Raw genomic sequence first — 8,401 nt, forward strand, 5'->3', positions numbered from 1 at the left:
CACTCCACAGCACCTTCTTGCTTATTACTGCTGCTGGGGAAAAATGAATCCAGAACACTACACCAGACACGTTTGAAGGCAATACTTTTCTCTCCTGCCAGCTGGTAACAAGTAGTTGGTGTTCAGTTTCATGGCAAGGTACAGATCTATGGCTGTGCTTTCTGTGCAAATAAAAAACACAAGCAAGTTGTTTACCTGTCTGAATGGAGGCAGCTTAAATGCCTGGATCAGCTGGCACAAAATGCATGTCTAAATCTGCTTTGCAATATTTCCTCTACCACAGGAGACTGAAAGTTCTTCTCAGGACAAGCTAGAACTCAGACTGGCAGCTTGTTACTGTACAGATGCCACTGATAAATTAATTATTACTCTTGCATAGTTGGGGCAAGGGTGCTGTTTGTTTTTCCATAAAAACCAATTATAAATTCTTTATAGACGTGATCATTACTGGGTGATTAATCTGGACCAGCAATTTATACTCTCCAAACTGTCTGGGAACTGCTTTCAATGTGTTAGGTCCTTGAAGTGTGTTATTTTTGGTCAAGGTCACACAGCAGTTTTGCTGTTCCTTGATTTATTGAACCTTAACTGAAAGAATAGGAAATGTTCTTTAAACTATTCCTTGCTGATGCATCCAAACACCACCACTACAGTAGCAGCAGTGTGCTCATCACCATTCTGGGATCATATTCCTCAAGGAGAGGGGGAAGAATCAGAATGGGACACTGAGAGGACAGACTTCAATTCCATAAAGCATCTAAATCAATTCTTGCTTTAAAGCCTGACATTATGTTGAGTATATGCACACAAGCTTCAAAGTCAAATGTTAGAAGGGAAAAAAAATTGTCAGTAAAGTCAGAATTTTAAAATAAAAATTAAAAAAAAATACTTATTGAAAAGTACCAGAAAGCTGTAGAAATAGGTTTGGAGGGGACCTCAACAGGTTAAATAGATCTCTTGCCTGTCCTGGCACAATTTTAGCTGTGAGTTAAAGCCCAGGTAGTGCCAACTGGCCAGGAACTCTTCAACCTGGCCTGAGTCAAATACAAAGAAATGAAATTCCACTACAATTGTGCAGCTGAAGCAAAAGGAGGAGGTTGACAAAAATGAGCAGGTAAAACTGAAACTGCTGAGTGAGTCTCTAGAATGACTACAACTCCAAGAGCTGTGCAGGTGACTGAAATGGCCACAGAATCCTGGGATCATCAGTGTAAATAAACATTAACAGGCAAGGACTGAGGGTGGCAAAATATTTCCAGGAAGCCAGTGGGTTCGTGTTCAGCAAGAGGCAAAAGCCTTGAGCTGTAATTCATCTCCTTGCAGAAGTGCAGATGTTGCAGTGTTTTGGAAAAACAAATCATTAATGCCACCTGTGGATGCAGGAGCTGAGTTACGGAGGTAAAATGAGTTGTTTGCATTCATTCTGAGAGTTCATTTGAAAGGCAAATACAGACTCTGGGTGTTCCTCTCCTGAATATGCTGGCCTGAACATCAGAGAGAGCAGGTTCCTGTTCACTCCCAGGAACTTGGGTTCCCTTTTCAGGGGAAATTATTATCATATTAGACCTAATTCTGCACCAGTTTGTAGTTGGTGAAGTAGCCAGGCACCAATCACAAGGTATGGATTAAAAAATGAAAAGGAATCTGTTTCATGGTGCAGGGATCTGGTGTTGATGCCAATCCCTGCCTCAGCTCTGGTACCTCTGCTAAATTAACATGAGACTTGCCCACACAGGAAGGGCACTCCAAACCTGCTGAATTGTCACTGCAATAATGCAAGGAGACATCTTTTGTAAGGAAAGAAATGTAAGGAAATGAGACATCTTTTTTTTTTTTTTTTTTTTTTATCAGGTAAGTGTTTTGCAATGCAAAAATAAAATGTAATGAACAGTTCATTAAGAAAAGACATTTGGGGTCAGAAAACTCAACTGTAATATCCACACTAAGGGCAATACTGGAAAAGGAAAAGCTGCTGACTGTTAAAATCCTCCAGTGTTACGTTTTCCCTATACCTGACAATATGTGAATTATGGTGCACAAACACTTTTCTAAATAAAAAAGTAAGGAGCAGTTGCCATGGAGACATCATGTGTTCCCTTGGGGCTTGAGGAAACACAATTAGCCTACAGCATGGTTTTCAAACACTTCAGTTTGAACCTTTTGGAGTTTCAGCACTGTAGTGATCTGGTGAAATAATTCTTCATGCTGCCTGCATTTTTTCAGCCAATAGATAATACTGTGTGTCCAAAAGTAAAGATTAGGGAGGAATAGTTCTCATTTGGATATTCTAAATTGAATTTATAGAAGGGAAATCTTCGGCTTTGACTTTTTATCACTAGATTAAAAAATACCATCAGTTAGTGCAGAAATCACTTTTTTTCTCTTAAAACCTTTCTGATTTTGTAACGATAAAAATTAATTCTTCTTGCACCATTCAAATGAGTTTGATTAAAGACATTTGCTTTTCTTTAAACTTCCACTGAAGGAAACAGTGGTTTTTTCTTGGCTGTTATCCCAAGTCAGCTCTCATTAGAAAAGAGTAATCAATGATTTGTGGAGAGGAGTGTGTTTCATCAGATAAACACTCTGCTTCTGATTTGACACCACTCTCTGCTTGATTATACAGGCTGAAGCTGAATTCTGAATTTCTGAAGCCTTCTATCCCTTCTGTCTGTGCACCTTGCATTCATTAAGGAGCGAAGAGAAATAATTCTAACAACTTTTTAGCCCCCATCCCTGTGCTGAGGTGTGGATAGAATGGCACGTTGCTATTATTAGCAAGGTCTCTGGAAAGGATCTGTGCTTCCAAACAGAAACCTCAAGGGATTAATCACTCAGGCTAAGAGCTGTTATGTGCTTTTAACACTCCAGATGAAATGAGCTATTCCTGATTGTCAGATCTACCAAAAGTCCTTGTATTTCTGATAATTTACACCTTCCTTTAATCGCCTGAGCCTGCTTCTCAAAGGAAGCCAATTAGCTTCAATGCATCTTTGCATATCATTGCATATAAACAAAACAATTATGTATTTCTTGATAGGTTTTTACTGTAATGGCAACTCCACCTCGTTTTCTTTTCTTTAAAACAGGCTAGTAGGTCATATTGCTCTGATTTGAATGCAAAAAGAACAGGTCTCCAGAAATAATTCTAATTAGGACAAGTACAGATAAACTTTCTATTTGCACACCACAAAAAATGTCAGCTAACCAAATGTTTTGAGATCCTGTGCAGAAAAACAGCCGTGATTTTACTACAGTTAATTGTGAAGGGTAAATAGGATCTCAGAAGATGATTAACAGTGTTTGTTTAACAGCAAGGATTATTAAAAAACCAGAAAACAATTCACCACACACATCAGAGTGTGTGTTACTTCATGATCAAACAGTCTGTCTTTGCTGCTGTGACTTACCCACTTCTGGTACCCCAAGGAGCACTGGAGTGCAGCTTTCAGTGCTGACAACCACAATCGTGCCAAAATCTGCAATTTAAACATTATTCTACTTACTAGCAGAAGCTGCAGAAAGTTTCACTATGGTATCAAATAGGTAATAAGCAGCTCAGGAAGGCAGAAAAATAGAAGTTTATGAAAAATTCAGTAAAGAATAAAAATATACAACACTATGATCACTATTTTCTTCTTGCCTTTTCCATATCAGACACATGCAGGAAGTCAGAGACCAAATATTTTCTTCTTTGTCAGGAAAGACCTGATCAAAACAAATTTTGTCAATGAAAGCCAAGTGCCTGGAGACCAGAGCTATACACCAGAGCATTCACCTCAATAAGGGCATAGCATTTCTTGAAATATAATTCGTGGAGGTTATTAAACAGGTCTGCTGGAACAGAACTGTGACTTTAACATTGTGAGCAGCAATTTGGATATTCTCTTTCACGGATGTGTCATCTCGTCTCAACTGACATATGTTCCAAGATAAATTATATCCAACATTTTAAAATACACATTTTCATCTCTTAGCAGTTAGACAGGAGAGCTGTCTTCCCCCTTAGTCTATTGAACTTCTTTTGTTTTACTTCATTGGTTAGTTCAATTTTTAAAATGTATCATTAAAATGTGTTTACAATTTGCTGCCATTTGAACATGCTCTTCATAAAACCAGAAAACTTTCTGATCATTTTAGAATGTGCACTAAAAGGCAATTTTAAATCCTTTCTAAGATTTATCTACTAAATTTGCAGACCTAGTCATCAATGAAACCAGGAGAGATGAAGAGTGTCAGATAATTTAAAAGTGCATTTAAGGTATTCATATCTTATTTTCATGTGTCTAAGTCCATTAAATCATTGATCCCAAACTCACAGCTGTGAAATTTTGAAAAGACAACTTGTGAGTCCAACAGAAAATTGTGTGCAAAGAAAATAGTGTGCAAATATAGAAAGCAAGCATTAAATATAATTCATTTCACAAAACTACATCCTAAGCAAAGTGAAATAAAACCCAAAACCTGTAAATTCAAGCAGGAATTAATTTTTGAGCGTAGCCCAGTCCTTACGGTATAGCAATATCAACCAAATAAGTAGCATTCCTTTTTCACCTATGACTGCACATCACCTATCAAATGTACTCCTTGTTAACAAACCAAGTGCACGGTGCTTCTCGACTTTTTAATTATTCTGGGATTCTCTTAACTTACTCTTTTGGTAGGATCATACCAAATTTTGTAAATAGAACTTAAATTTCAAGAATTTTTGAATCATGAGTGGTAGGAAAACCTGTTTTATGCATAAGCATAAACATGCACAACCAATAATTTTATCAAAGAATAGACAGAGCTGAGAGTCAATAATTCTGATTTTTCCTCTTCTGCAGAGTGGGTAATACCCACTGATTGTGAGCAGCATGTCTTTACTAAGCAAAATACCACACAGCACAGAAGGTCCACATGTAATTCATCCTGCCATCCATCAGGCCTCTCCCTGCCCTGCAATGCTGCAGACACAGAGTTTATTCCTTTACCAAAACAAATCTCAGCCCTGAATCTCAGCCTAAAGCAGAAGCACTAATAACTGCAAAAAAGATTGGGTGTGAACATCTCTTCAGTTTTTTGTGTTGTTTTTTTTTTTACATTTTCAGGCAAGTGAAAGCTGAGAATAGATTTTGGAATGAAACAAGCCATAGTTTGAGTGACAGTCTTTAGAATTAGAAAGAAAATCATATTCTCTCATAAAAGATACCTGTTTCTTAACTGCCACCAACAAAAGACTAAAAACAGAGAAACCTATTGAGCCTACACTCAAAACCACAAATTATAGGTCTCCTGTGAAATAACTCTAACCACCTCCAGCCCCTCATTCCTTGTTTTATTACCTCTTTTGGATTATTTGTTTCTATGGTCTGAGTTTTGTTAAACATCACAGCAATGCAGCTTCTTCCAGAGAAACTACATTACAATAACTCAAGGGGTGAATTTACTGTTTGAGCCTTGTGGATTACCCTGTGAAACTCTGAAATTATGTATTGGCCACATGGCAAAACCTTCTTGAAGCATAGCAAATGCACAGGTGAGAAAAAAAAAAATTGCAGCAGGGTGGAAATCCTGTGGTTTTCTTTCTTTCTCCTGAAACGTGTATTGGTGGTGTAGTGATCACCATCAGAACTCTCCTGAAAATGGATTCTGCATTCCAAGGAGTGAAGGCCTCTCAGCCATTGCACCTGAGTTTCATTGATTTCTTTTCACATTTTCAGGCAAGAGAAAGCTGAGAACTGAGAAAGCTCAGAGCTTTTTTACAATGCAGCTTTACATGCACAGATTGCAGATCTGGTAAATGCTTTTGTGTATTTCATCGAAACATTCTGCTCTGAATAAAATGCACTGGAGAAAGCTGTGATCTAAGCCACCTCTTTTCTGTAATGTCAAGGTTCTTGATTTCAGTAATTTACTGGCTGTCATCTGAGAAAAGTAAAAAGGCTTGACTTTATTTTGCTCCTGTTGCATTTTTTTAATAGGAAATATTGTACTAATCTATTCAGAAGATTTACTGGCTGCAAGAGAGCCAGGTAATCATCCTTAGGTTGCTGTCCTCTAAAGAGTGTTATAATATCTAGTATAAAAACCACAAAATACTTGTTGTGAGGTAGGATTACGAGAAAGTTAAAGTAGGTTTAAAATTTTAAAAGGGTATAAAGAAAACTATAAACAATAACTAAAAGAAAGAGTAATAAGAATTAGAATAAAACTTTTAGAATACTATTTTTCTCTTCATAATTTGTTTTCTTAATGATAATGTAAAGAAACAAAACCTAAAATTTTAGTTAGTTTACTAAACTTTTTTAGAAGAGTTTTTTAGAAGAGTTTTTCTTCAATTTACTTAGGGAGAGAAGTGTCTCTTGTTAATGTTATGGAGACTCTCTACAAGGAAAAAAATTAGTTTTCATGTGTTTTTTAATTTTTTATGAATAGTAGTTGTTTGGGGGAAATTTGTAATTGTGAAGTTTTTCTTATTTTTTGTAAGTTTTACTCACAGTTGTGTTTCTGGATTATGTTATTATTTCTCTTTAAAACTATCTTTATCTCTGGGAATAGAGATTTTTTTTCTCTCTTTTTTTTTTTTTTTTTTTTGAGGTATAGGATTTCCACTACTTTTTTTTTTCTGTTTAAACTTCTCATGGGATCACAGTGATTTTAACATCTGTTTATTTTGGTATGGAGGCTTCTGTTTGCTATTAATTTGAATCTTTTATTTCTTTATGTTTTTATGTGTTATAAACAGATTAATAGGTTAGGGATATAAAACATGTAGGCAGGGATACAAAACAATGGTGACTTTCCCAGTCATAAAAAATTCCTTTATCTGACAAGGATTTCAGCAAGCATTGCCACACCTGGGGCCGGACAGATTCCTTTTTCTTCATCTCTTCCCTGCAAGCTTTGCAGGGAACAAAAAAACCCCAAAAAAACCCCAAAACAACAAGAAAAAAAAAAAAAAAAAACCTCCAAAAAGCCCATGAGCCAACGTGAAGCCAGTCAGGATCCCTGGGCATCATTTTCTGATTTCAAGTGTTCAGTTCAAATCCATGCTTATGACATTACTTTCTCTCCTGAAAATGGATTTCCTCACTTAGTTACAAACTGGGGTAAACTGATAATTTTTATTTCTTAAATCAAACACAATCCTTTAAAACTAAAACATATAGAATCTACATCAAATAACTTTTGTACCCCAAAGAACATGAACAAGACCTTATGAGTAATGAAATGGCCTAAAGCAGCCAGATAAAGGATGCATGAAAAATTCATTGCTTCCCTCAAATATGTTGCAAATTTTATTTGTCGCTACAGCTCTCTCATGGAATAAATTTATTCCCCACAGTGATATTTTATTTTTACCTCATCAGAAGTTATCAACTGCCTTTTAAGTGCCTCATGTAATGGATATTCCATCATTTTCCATGAGAAGATGCTTCACAGTCTGATAGCTGAGGATCCAGAAAACAAATCCAACTTAAGAATGCTCTTTACTTGGTGCCTGCTTGTATAACCTCGTAATTATCCTTTTCCTGAAATTTAATCCTCTAGTGAACTTAGACTGGCCTCAGTCATGTTAGAGGCTTGAAACAAACCTTAAAGAGGTGACAGGAGATGACAGGCAACATATTTCTTTTCAAGAGAAATATTGCATGAATTATTAATCTGACCCAGAAAAGAAGATAATCAAAGACTAGCAGGGGCCCCTTGAGCACTGTTAGAGCATAATTCCACCCTCTGAACCTTGAAAGCATGGGGAATTCATACAGGAGGGAGCAGAGCAATAAAGCCAAAATGTATGTCACTGGCAGAAAGTTTAAAGGAATGTTGTAACACCTAAAATGGTGTTATTTATATATATGAGTGTATCTTAAATTATTCCTCTATTACCATCTCTTTAAAAAAGAAAAGAAAAAAGGGGTGATACTTACAATCATTTAAAAACACTGCCAAGCAATTCCGTACTTTTGAGGAACAGGAAACCCAAAGAAAGTGCACCAGCAGAATGAAAAATTTATTTCTTAATTACAGAATCTTTCTCTCAGTATTAAAAAGCAGCTACAACCACCTAAAAGAGAGACATAAAGAGGATTTCAGCTTTATTCAGTGCTGAATACATTAACACTGTGGACATCCTCAGTGGTGGAAACTTCCACGTCATGCTTTGAGTGAAAACTGAAAAAAGAGATAACCAAAGATTTTAGCTTAAACGTGTTCAGCAGCTGTAGCAAAGTCTCTTTTACATCTGTCTGCTATAAAAATGAAGTGCTGATAGGAGTTGACACTGTATTCCTCTTGCTGCTGGAAAAAAAAAGTTGGTTTTAATTACTACATGAAATAATCAGTGAAATTAGTTAAACTAATCCTGAGTTTCTGATCTTGATCAGCTCTTCTTAGCACAGCAGGTCCTGCTAAG

This window comes from Camarhynchus parvulus, chromosome 5, assembly GCF_901933205.1.
Source record: "Camarhynchus parvulus chromosome 5, STF_HiC, whole genome shotgun sequence".
NCBI classification, from domain to species: domain Eukaryota; kingdom Metazoa; phylum Chordata; class Aves; order Passeriformes; family Thraupidae; genus Camarhynchus; species Camarhynchus parvulus.